The sequence below is a fragment of the Oculina patagonica genome, chromosome 9 (genome assembly GCF_052425735.1).
Source record: "Oculina patagonica isolate OP01 chromosome 9, crgOcupat, whole genome shotgun sequence".
Taxonomy (NCBI): Eukaryota; Metazoa; Cnidaria; class Anthozoa; order Scleractinia; family Oculinidae; genus Oculina; species Oculina patagonica.
The window spans coordinates 28,500,728-28,513,286 of NC_135766.1; positions in this window are offsets into that span (position 1 = coordinate 28,500,728).

Sequence of the window (12,559 nt, forward strand, 5' to 3'; positions counted from 1 at the left end):
ACAAGTTTGTAGTCGTCAGGTATCTGTACAGTCTTACAAACTTAGAACAGACGCCTATCAACAGATGTCAACAACTACCGGCACCTTACAAACGACTTATTCACGACGTAAACAGAAGCGACAAACGAACCGCCAACAGAACGACTTAATTTGACTAACAATAGACGGAACAGAACGACTTAATTAGACTAACAATAGACGGATCGAAACTGACCAATTACTGATGACAAACTTTACACGAGTCTTACAGCCAATAACATTACGGCTTAACTGACCAATCAGCTTCAACGGACCAGACTTATAACATCATCGACTGACAACAACTTTTCACTTGACTCTGAAGATGACTTCCGCTCAGGTTGTCGAAACGTCAGTCACCAACAACAGTTCTTCTCAGAACTACTCTCACCCGGACGATCACACTATACGAACTACTGATACTCCTGGGTTCAAACCATTTACTTTAATTTTAAAATTGTAAGATGCGCAATATATCACCTCTGCAACATCGACTCAACGATCTCTGCCATAATTCCAGTTGCTGAACTTTAGAGGAAACAAACACATATCATTTTCCTGAGGTTTTATTCGAAGCATGATGATCTCATATTGGCTGGATCTTGGAGCATACGGATAGTCAAAATTTGCATCGAAGTCATCACGTTTATAGTGTTTGTCGCCGTATCCACTCCAGGAGCAGGCGGTGTGCGCACTGGGATTGCTATGCATTGTGGATGTAAAATTTTCAAGATGGCGGCGAAGCTAGGAAAATTTAGTAAGTTACAAGCTTCGTTTATCGATAGAATTATTTCTTTGCTGAGCTCCTTTTCTACAGTTACAAAAACTTATACTCACTAAGATTGTATTTCTGTCAACAAAATAAGCAATGTATATTATTTTCAGCAAAAACGCGGACAACGAAAATTCGTCCCGTATGAGCATGTAATTTGAATCCGTCTTGTCGTGAGCTATAATTTTTCGTACATTGCACATTGAACGAAGAAATTGGTATAAACTGTTTCTTCAATGCTTGTTCTAAGCCAGGGTATAAACGCTCCCAAACGCTCCCCTCGTTGTGTTGTAGATTTTCCGAATTAATACAGACATGTTTTGGTGGCAAATATGGCTTCGAAGAGGTGACAGATACAAGAGGTGATCGCATGGTGTGACTCGTTTAATCATGAGATAGCGACGAACCGTTTCCTCCAACATTGTTTAGATTACCAGCGGTGCTTAAAATGTTTTACATCGGTGCATGGCTGATAGAAATCAACAGGGTAACCCAAGCTAAATAAAAAATAATGTATTGGCTTCTTGTGAAACTGGCAATTTGATGAAATTATTTGAGTTCATTTTAGTCACGGAACGATTTATCGTTATTATAAGTCAAAGATGTATTTAAAAGCTGAATCAAACTCTGTGGGGAAGTTCATTCAAGGGTATTTTGATGTTGAACACAAATTCCCAGATCATTTTCTTAGCTTCCAGGTGTCTAAAATAAAGATTAAATAAATTGAATGAAAGTCTGTATGCTTGACTTGTGTTCATTGTTTACATGTAAAAAATGTGCCCATTGAAGACAGGTAATTGTTAAAAAAGAAAAATACACCAATTTGTGAATTTTAAAGGTGACGGCATGATAAAGATCCTTAGATGACAACAGAGATACTCAGGGATTTGCTTATTTTGGTAGGCAGAATGTATACAGTGCTAAAATGGTCACCAGGTGAACCAAGGGCAGGGAAAACAGCTATTGCTATAAATAACTGGCATCAAAGCAAGTGCAGTCATTGAGATCAGTGCTAATATGTCAATGATGAAAGAATACATTCAGATGAGAGAAATGACTTGCAAAAAATTGCCTTAGATCACTACATTTCAAGATCCAGGTGCTGACACCATTTTATAATTCAATAAATGGGAGGGGGAAGGGGTTAAAAGGCATGAAAGAAGACTTGCATCATAATTTCTGATCTGGTTGCTATTTATTACACCTGTTAATGTAGGCTGATCTAAAGCTGAAAGGTTCACGAGTATGCTATTCACTGTTTTACAATTCGAGTAAGCAATTGCATGCTCATTTATGTGCGAACCTGTTTCAGGAGGTATGTAAACATGGGAATGACTTGTAGGCATTTGGGACATGTTTTGATAGCCTAATATAACCATGAGAGAACTAACTGAACATAAACTATGAAATTCTCCCAAACTCTCCTGGTGACTCCATCAGGCTGTATAAGCACAAATGCCATTTGCTGTTTCATGGCTATAACAGAACAGTTAAACTACTTTCATAAGAATTGTACCAAAAAACTGGCAATGACAAATAAACATACAGTAAAATGCAGTTTTTCTTTTATTTGATTTAACACTTTCTAAACCACCTGTTACAAGTATTACTGAAGTGCTCTCGTTTAAAGGGAACAAGCCCATGGGAAATTGTGCACAATAATTTTTAAAAATGTATTTGCAGGAGGAAGTCAAACCTCAACCGTAAATAACAAAAAAGAACTGCAACAAGCAGCAAAAAGCCTGGAAAAGCTTGAATTATAAAGGATCTTGTTCATAACATTTTTTCCAACTTTTGATCAGTTTGTATAAACATAAACACTAGAATACATCAGTACAATTCTTATCATGCAGACTCGGTAGCTTATACAACACAAGGCAGCTATTAAATCAAGCTTTTTTTACGCAATATTTCTACAGTTGAAAGCTCGAAACGATCAAATCGATTTCAATGCTCCAGGTGGCACTGAAGTGACTGAACGGACAGAGAAGTCAAAACATTCGAACAGGCCATCTTACCTTGAGTTTGCTCACGATTGTTTTGGGATCACTGACTTTAAGGAGAGTCAAAAAAGTACTGACTGATCGTGAATGATCGAACAAAGTGATATTGGGCCCAGGAATTGAGTCGTCTTGCAGTAGATGGTAGGCTATCGACCGCTGTCGATCACCGGCAGGGCAAATCCCATCATGCGAATGTACGTATAAACAAACGGTATGTATCAAGAAGCGAAGACTGTTTTCGCAACCAAACTCGAACTTGTTTGTTCATTAACGTTCTTTTAAAGAAAACATAGCAAATTCACTGATTTTCGCAGCGTATTTAACGAATACAGCTCGCCTTCGTCGCCTGCCACGAGATGTGCACTTATCCACGACTTGACACAAATGACCAGAATTTTAATTTCGACCATGATGCATAGCGATCCCAGTGCGCACACCGCCTGCTCCAGGAGAATGTCCACTTTTGGAAATGTGGAAAACAATAGCGTGACGTAACAACATGGCGGTTGTCAATTCTTCCCGAGTGGACTCCACTAGAATTTTATATTTGACTTTTTTCAAGTTTTCCCGTGGTGCGTTTCCTGCCAGATGGTAACACAACACAAAGAAAGCATTGAAGAAGCGTTATGCGTGACAATTGTGTAAAATCACGGCGGATTGTGCGCGGAGGTTAGCATTTACTTTCGATGCGTATATTTATTTTGGTTGTCTTTCGGGTCGTTTCTTCAGCTTTAATCCAGTGTATCTCTTGTGAAAAAATTTTCTGAGCCTTGAAAAAATTCAGGAATGTTTTACAGTTATTCTAGTTGCTCTGTGCGAAATCTGAGCGATGGGCCGCAATTTGGGTGGATGGGCCGCGATTTTTGCTGGAAGCCATCGTCTACGCAAAGTGAGACTGCTTACAACTAATCTGTTTGGGCTTCTTTTCGTTCGCTTCAGTCGCTTTGATGGACAATTGACGTCAAAGAACATCTTAAATATATTCAGGATCGCCACAGATTATCTACTGGACGTGTTTAAAGACACGACAAGGACAACAGGATGCGAGCTTTGTTTTCTTTCTGGTTTCTTTGGACCGAAGGTCGACGCGCGGCTGAAAAGCGCAAAAGCACATTGAAATGTATTTAAAGGAAGGGTATCTGGCAAAAGAAATCAAGCACGGACTCGCCTGTAGCGAAGGAAATTATTTTCTCGATTAGATTCAATTTCTTGATAACCTGGAGTTAGAAAAACATGGAAGGAATGAGAACCCTGGCGAGCTGTGTGTTTGCGCCATGTCAGGGAAGGCGAAGGAGACTTCAGTCAATGTATGTTCCTGCATTTCAGTGTAGTCAACTTAATTCTAACCAGCTAGGAGTTCTGACGGTCTTGTTGTTATGTTTATAAGAAGCTCAAAATGCCATGATGTTTTCAAATGATTGAGCTAGCCTTCGAGTTGAGGTCATCGGTCTAATTGATTTCCTGGCCAGCTATTTTGCGAAGCAGAGTTTGACACGTTTTGACGCCTACTGATTTGTCGATGAAATATATGTTAGAAAGGTTAGAAACTCAAAGGTTTGTTGTGACTCATTTTTATTGCAAGATAAAACTCAGTACAGCTCACTTTATGTTTTTACTACAAGACCAGCAGATTATGAGCTGCGCGAAGGATTTTTCTTTTCTAATATTTTTATTGCCAAGCCAGGCTGTTTGATTTGCAGCAATGTAATGCCACTGTAATGTGTCGCTTCCTTCGACGCGTGTTCTATTTTCTTGACTCAGTTGCGCCAAATATTCATGTGGCTTCTAGGAAGCAATTTACTTTTTCGTTTAATTCGTAGAAAACAAGTAATAAGTTTAACGGCTTATGCAAACCTTCGACTATCAATTTGTTAGACCGGTCAGTTCTGGCACGATACCAACTGTAGAACTAACTGTAAATGTTTTCATGTCAGTTTGCGACATCGCATTTAATTTTTGAATTCGAGACGCCGCCAAGCTAATGCCCGGGATAATTGTGAGAGTATCTTATCTGAAAATCGGAGTTCATAGCTCCTGTTAATTTACCAAACCAAGTGGTTAGTGTGTAACTGATATGTACATAGCGCGCGACGGAAAACGTTCATTTCCACCGGCTTTACTCACTCTCGGCCAAGAGAGATAAACGGCATATTTTTTTCTTTCTGCAAGCCGTGAATAAAGTTAGGCCCAGGATGCTTAAATCCTTGCATGATGTGGCGTAAACTGCGAGAGTATCTTATTTTAAAAGCGGAGTTCATAGCTCAGTTCTTTTAATTTACCAAAACCAAGTGCATAGTGTGGGCATAGCGCGCGACAGAAAATCATTTAAAATGCAAGCGCTCGTCTCCGCTTTACTTATTCCTGTCCAAGAGAGGTCAATGGCATATTTTCGCATAGTTATAGAACGAAGCTTGTTTCATTCGAATTCGAGTTCTGTACACTTCGCTGTTCTAGATTTCGATCGACAGAGCAGAATTATTTTATGTCAACAGACCTTGCATCATGTGACTGCAAATTCGAGCAATGATTGGATAACTGTTTGTTTTGATCTGCGGATCAAAACATTTCCAAAATTAAATGTCCACTTTTGGAAATGTTTTGATCCGCAGATCAAAACAAACAGTTATCCAATCATTGCTCGAATTTGCAGTCACATGATGCAAGGTCTGTTGACATAAAATAAAGAAGTGTACAGAACTCGAATTCGAATGAAACAAGCTAGCTTTGTAAGATCTATTCCCGAACAAAAGCAGAAATAATTTACACGCGTTCGCCACAGCTCGGCCCATATTAAATTATTTCTGCTTTTGTTCGGGAATAGATCTTACAAATCCAGCGTCAAATCTCACAGTACTGTTTACGTCTAACACTGCATGTAATAAGTCCGTGCAAACCAGAAATCGGTAAGATTCAAACAAGCAACTGAAGCAATTACATATTTCCGATCCGGGGGGCGGGGGGGCACCCTGTATATTTTTGGGTGGGGGTGTGCCGCTGGGAATTTGAAGCCCTTGCCCTATACCAGACCATGTTCAGCGGATTTTTGCAACCCTATACCAGACTAGACACCGTAAATCCCTACCCTATCCCAGACTTGCATTTTTTAGAACTGTATCACTATCAGTGTTTCAATGGAAAACCATCTGTCAACAACGATGCTGCGATGATTTTATTTACGTTTAGGAAAGCCTCTTTCTCTTCTGAGTTTCTATTCCTATTCTGGACTAAATTCGTCATAACACAGATCAGTTTTCCGGCAAATGCTACCCTTTTCTAGACCAAAACTTTCTGATTTCTTAACCCTATCCCAGACTAAACTGCTTGAAAACCCTACCCTTCACAGCGGCACATACCTATATAGCTCATATATGGGAGTGCCCCCCCGGGTTTCCGATCAACGCCATGACTAAACTGACTTCATTTTCAAGGACAAAAAAGTGGTTTATTAATTAACTAAAACCGTTATTCATTCACGAGTAAACCAGGCTCTCTCGGCTGTAAAATCAGGGAAAAAGCAAAAATTATAAAAGGAAACGGACAGGGAATGTGCGTACGACATTGGCCGCCATATTTTTTTACATCGTCGCCCTAGCTGCGCTGCATGTGGTCTGACCACAGGAGCAATGTTTTCGCGGGAAATGCGTTTCTAAAAATAAAAATATACGGGAAAGGGTTGACTCAAGGGTACAGTACGTATGAAGGCTCCAGTTGATGGGCTCCTGTGTCCATCCAATCCATACTAAGCTCTCTTATTTTAACGATTTTTAAAAGAGTACTATGCCTTTGCGTTTAAACCAATAACTCTCAAATTTGGTTGAGTTACTAATTTTTGGATGCTCTTTCAAATGACAGGCCCAATTTGTCAATCCAATCGATATTGAATATTCGTACCCAGTCCCCTACTCGTTTTGAACATGGCTAATAAAGACTCGTATATTTGGACTTTCTTCAGTTGCTTTCCTTTCTTACATGTAAATGGTAATTCCATACGAAGAATTATGAAGAAAGATATGTTATCTCTAATTCTTTGAAAAAAATCGGAACTTTACTTTTCTCTCAAAAGTTTTAGGGATTTCAAATTCTAGCGCGCGGTTTGGGACTGGCACTAGTTAAGCGCGTGCAATATCAATTTTTTCAATTCGGTTTTCCTCCCCACCAAAAATTCACGGTTAAGCATTGCCGAACGCTTCAAATTAGCTTGCCACCTAAAACCATCTTGAGAAATTCCTTAGCAACTGCTCTAGATCTGTAGTTAAGAAGGACCCCCCCTTAAAACGTCGCCCTACACTTTTTGAAAACGCTCTCATAAAAATTCTTAAAATTTTGCAGACCTCAAGACAAGTATGCCAGATCGAAGATCAAGAAAGCGTTTTCCAACAGTATCGTTTGATGACAAATTATTAGGTCTCATGGATAATAGGGGAAAAGGTCATAACGTTGCTATAGTAACTACGATTTCGATAAAACTTACCTCATCTCAAACTTTCTCCTTTCTCTCGTGAAGCTGTAACAATCGATTTTCTGCCAGATTTTTTTTACATTGCTAGACTTGCTGGTCAAAGTGAAAAGCTATCGTCAGTCAAAAACCCGATCGATCCACCTTAATTGTTGATAGAGCAGTTCAGTGGTTTTTATTTCATTAAGTATTTTTATTGGTTTGCAGTGTATTATTCAATGCCATAAAGAAAAATTACCTGCAGGCATGAGACACAAATAGGAAATAACACAATTATAAAGGCTAAAAAACCCAAAGTAAGAGTTAAAATAATATATGAGTTAAAATCACACTGTTTTAGTATAAAATCATACTAAAATATCCACCACTATGTACCTCCACTTCGCTGAATAGTTTTTAATTATTACCAATCAAATGTTTCAAATTTGTAGCATTTTTGCAACAGTTTTCTACCAAAAGCGCACTAATTACTGAAACGAAAATTTTACACGATGGATACTACTGAGGCCTATGTCTTACAGTGGAGTTGTAGTATAAAAGAGCTACCTGCAGTGTCTCTGAAAATAATGAGCAATGGGTTGATTCATGGATAATAATACTTTACAAACTTACATTGGCCGTTTTTATACTAGAGACGAGTTACGCGTCTAGACGAGCTTCGGAAAAAAATTTGCTGCTCGTCTGGTTATGCGTCTCAGGTATAAAGATGGGCACAAGACGAGTTATCCGTCTTTCAAGACGCATTTCGAAAAGTAGCTTGTCTAGACGGGTAACTTGTCTTGTGCCCATCTTTATACTAAAGACGTAGACGCATAACCAGACGAGCAACAATTTTTTTGCCGATGCTCGTCTAGACGGGTAACTCGTCTCTAGTATTCCAATTGAACTTCTGCGTAAAATTCCTGCGATACTTAAGCTAAATTAGCTCGACCGGAGATACACAACCGGCAAGTGAACGATGTTTCGTTTTTAGCAAAACAACAAGAAGTTGCTCTCTTTGTCTCTTCGCCTAGTGCATTTGCTTCTAAATCCGATTTTCTTGGCAGCGCTTTGTCCCATTTACAATTTAAAGACTGTTTTTTCTTCTGAACACAATTCGCTGTGTGAGAAACTGTTGAAGGCTGCGTTAACTTTAAAGCTTGCTGTACGCGTACGCACCTGGTTTTCCCGCGTGAGCGACGCTGATTGGTTAAAATTAATCGGATGATGAACCGAGAACCAATCAGCCGCAGGTCCACCAATAGCAATAATGGCCGCTAGAAGTTATTTCCGGCCCGCAAAGCACGTGTTTTCAAGATGGCGGTTTTCAATTTGGTCGCGTGTATTGATAATAATTAACAATTATTCGCTGAAGGCGAAGTGATTATTCAACAATAATCACTGAGCCAGAGGCGAATAATTGTTTTAGTATAATTTTCAGAGGTGAATATCAAGAACTGCAAAATAACAATAGAAAACACGAAAACAACAAACACAAGTGCTCGATTGCATACGTGTAAACCAGTTTAATTCATCGATTGAAATCGTAATTTATACACTCAAGTTTTAGAATTAAAACGGAAAAAACAAACACTACAAAAAATATAGATATCTGGTACCTTTGCTCAATCGTTGGTGACTTCTAGCTCCGGTGAGAAGAGAACTAAATAATGTTTTGCCAGTCGATCTGCCTGAGAACATAGCAACGTCGATCTCAAAACCATCACGTTTACGATCAATTCTAATGCCTTAAACACCATCTCTTGAAAATATTTTCGGTCCAAAAGCCTTGGCAGTTAATTTGCAAAATTCCCAATGTTTTAAATATCCAGGACTTGGAGTGATTTCTTTAAAGGTGGCTCGATCGGATTTTTGAGTGACGATACCTTTCTACTTTGAGCAACTTGTACGCCACCGTAAACAATCCGACTGAAAATCGATCAGTACAGCTGTACTAAAGAAAGATGAACGTTTCGAATGAGATAAGTTTCATCGAAATCGGAGTAACCATAGCAACATAATGACGTCACCACCCATTTTCCACGAGACCGATTTTCTTGTAATAGGCTTCTAGATCTTGGGCTTGACATAGTTTTTTCAATGTCTGCAAAATTTTAAGAATTTCTATGAGAGCGTTTTCGAGAAAATTTTGGTTAAAGATTTTAGGTGCCAAAACACAACAAAAACAAAGCAGTCTCAAAACATTATTGAGAAAACGTTCACAAGGCCCGATTAAGTAACATTTTGGCCTTAAGTGAATCTTGTACTTTTTAATTACCTTGGTAGAAAATCTTCGAGAAATCGTTTCATTTGATTTCTTGAAACATCGGCTTGAATATGAACTGGTATGAAGTGTTATTTCGCTCTTTTTTTCGAAAAAGGGCCTTTGCTTACTAAAATGATCGCAAAATAAAAAGCGCTTGATAGAATTTTTTTTAAACTTGGCAGTCAAAAAGAAGAATAAGTATGTAATTTTTATTTTATGCTCCCCCACCCCCTTCCCCTCAACAAGGTTGCGTGACGAGCCCAAAGGCCAAAACGTATTAAAGACGTATCAAGAATTTGAAATGTTATAAGATCAATAGCTCATCTTCTTGAATTCACTTACATACGATCTTACCCGTAACATACGAGTAACATAAGGGCACATACGGGTGCATACCAGTTCCCATTTCATTCACTTTATTTTATTTTATTTTATTTTATTTTATTTTTCATTTTTCATTTTTTTGCTCCTTGTCTTTTGGGCTCGTCACGCAATCTTTTTTGGAGGGGAGAGCGATGGAGAAACGCGTTACATCTAATGACCAATATTTGATTTTTCGATTATTATTCGATTATTTTACTCGTATGTTACCTGTATGTACCCGTATGTTTTGTTTTGTTTACTTGTGTTGCATAAAATAAAAATGAAAAATGAAATAAAATAAAATAAAATCATATAAAATAAAGTGAAATGCACCCGTATGTGTCGTTATGTTACTCGTATGTTACGGGTAAGATCGTATGTAAGTGAACTCAAGAAGATGAGCTATTGATCTTATAACATTTTAAATTCTTGACTTTTTGCAAGTAAAAAGTTTTGTGTCTTACGTTTTTGTTGCGTGACAGTAAAATCCAGCAATGCGTTTTGTCCTTTGGGCTCGTCACGCAACCCTGTTGAGGGGAAGGGGGTGGGGGAGCATAAAATAAAAATGAAAAATAAAATAAAATAAGTGAAATGTTACTTGTATGTATCCATTTGTTTCGTGTGTTACTCGTATGTTACCCGTATGTTACTCGTGGTACTCGTGTGGTGTATTAGTCATGATCACTTTTTCCTACCCTCCCTCTCTTTGGAGAAAATAAATCCGAGTCTGCGTAGCGACTTTCCCCAAGCTTTTGGCACTACCTTCTTACATGAAATTTTCGTAACACGTAAATTTCGCGATTTCGAGGTGCGAATATTTCGCGATTTTGCGAAAATTCTGAATTTACTTTAATTTCGCGTTTTTCAGCTGAGTAAGAACATGTCCTTGAATTAAATAAAACACTGCAATAACATCAAAATTAACAAAAACGAAATTTACGGCGTGACTAACCTAAAAAAATGTCAACAGTAACAGAGCAGTTCTCACAATGTCCACATGCATTTCATGCTTGGGCGTGAATTATTGTTCTTGAGTCAATTGACCACAACATCTATTTTCATTAAAAATTCCTTTCTATAGACTCTGAAGAAAAAATGATACCGCTTAGAGCCGGCCCATTATTTTTTTGGAGGGGGGGATGAAAAATATTGAAAAAAATTGTTTGCAGGGCCTGGAAAGACAAAATAAATTGTTTGCAAACACGATATGTATAACAAAAAACAGTAAGAATTTCGAAAACATGTTTGCAGAGGTGCATAAACTAAAAAAAGAAGTTTGCAGAGGAAAATTTTTCATCCCCCCCCCCCTCCAAGAAAATAATGGTCCGTCCCGTAGTAAACAATGCAGTTTGGAAACATATATTCAAGTCTCACGAGTCATTCGTGTATAAAATGTCCCAACAGGGGAGAATACCGACTTCTATTTCAGTTACTACCCCCCTCTTCCCCTTCGTTTCCCGTCTCCCTTTCCCTCTCCTTTTACGCCTGCCACGCAGGCTACCCTCCCCTGTGCGCTGGCTACAAAGTTACCTTATTATAGGAAATTAACGCTTGTGTTAATTAAGGTATTTGAAATTAACGCGAATTAAAGAAAAAAATTACTTCCCAATAAAGGAAATTAACGCGAAAGAGGGGTTAACATTTTAAAATGAAGGAAAGTAACGCGGTGAACACAAAGAAATAAAACTTGTTTAGACAAAAGGAACAAGTTTATTTCAATACTAGACGAATCAACCTAAACGTAGAGGTTAAGCGAAGTAATCTGACCGCCTCGAGCGTTCTTCACAGTTTCAGTAGACCTCAGTAATACCGGCAGATTTTCACGCTGATGAAATAATGCTTTTTTCTAGGAATCAAGAACGGCTGGGCTGTATCGAAAATATTGACGGTGCGGAAATTAACGTTAAGAAAAATTTACGCGACTAGAATTAACGCGAATTTTTCCACCTACCAAGTTGCATGGATTTTAGGAACGACATTCGTATCTTCAAGGTTAACTCCACTGTTAACTCCACATGTCACTTGTAGTCTTGTGGCGGATTCTTCCAGTAAAACTGTATAATGTCTTCATCCTTACGAGGACATTTATCAAAATACATCACGAACTGAACGATATAATAGGGTATTACAAATTTAGGAGCTGAAACTAATTTTAAATTTAAAATTATTTTTTTCGGGATCATGGTGGGGCTTATGTTTATTGTTTTAAGAACCGAAAAGCTCCGAAACAACTTTTAATCCGCTAAAACCTAACCTTTTTCTGATTGTTGTGTTACCTTTCGTCATTGCTGTGTCGTATAATTTGAGATTATGCGAGTTTCGACCTTAATCGAACGTTCGATTTGGTTCGATACACATCGATATTTTGTGCGTTCGATTGTGTTCGAAACCGAACAAAATCGAACTGTTATCGTTCGATTTAATTCGATTGAGTTCAAAAACCGAACGTTCGATGTGATACGCCTGGTAATTTGAATGAAAAATTCTTCAAAAGAAATGCATTCAGGTCATGGCTACATGAGGCAGGCCATCTTAACATGGTTATGAGCAGTGACATCTTTAAAACCCCTTGGCAAAACCCTTTGTGTATTGTTGGGTCGTTTCATAGTCCCCATACTCTGCAAAATATCTTTTACTTCAGAGCTATTCGACAATTCCGCGAAACTACTCGATTGAGAATTACTAAACAAATTTCCTTTCTC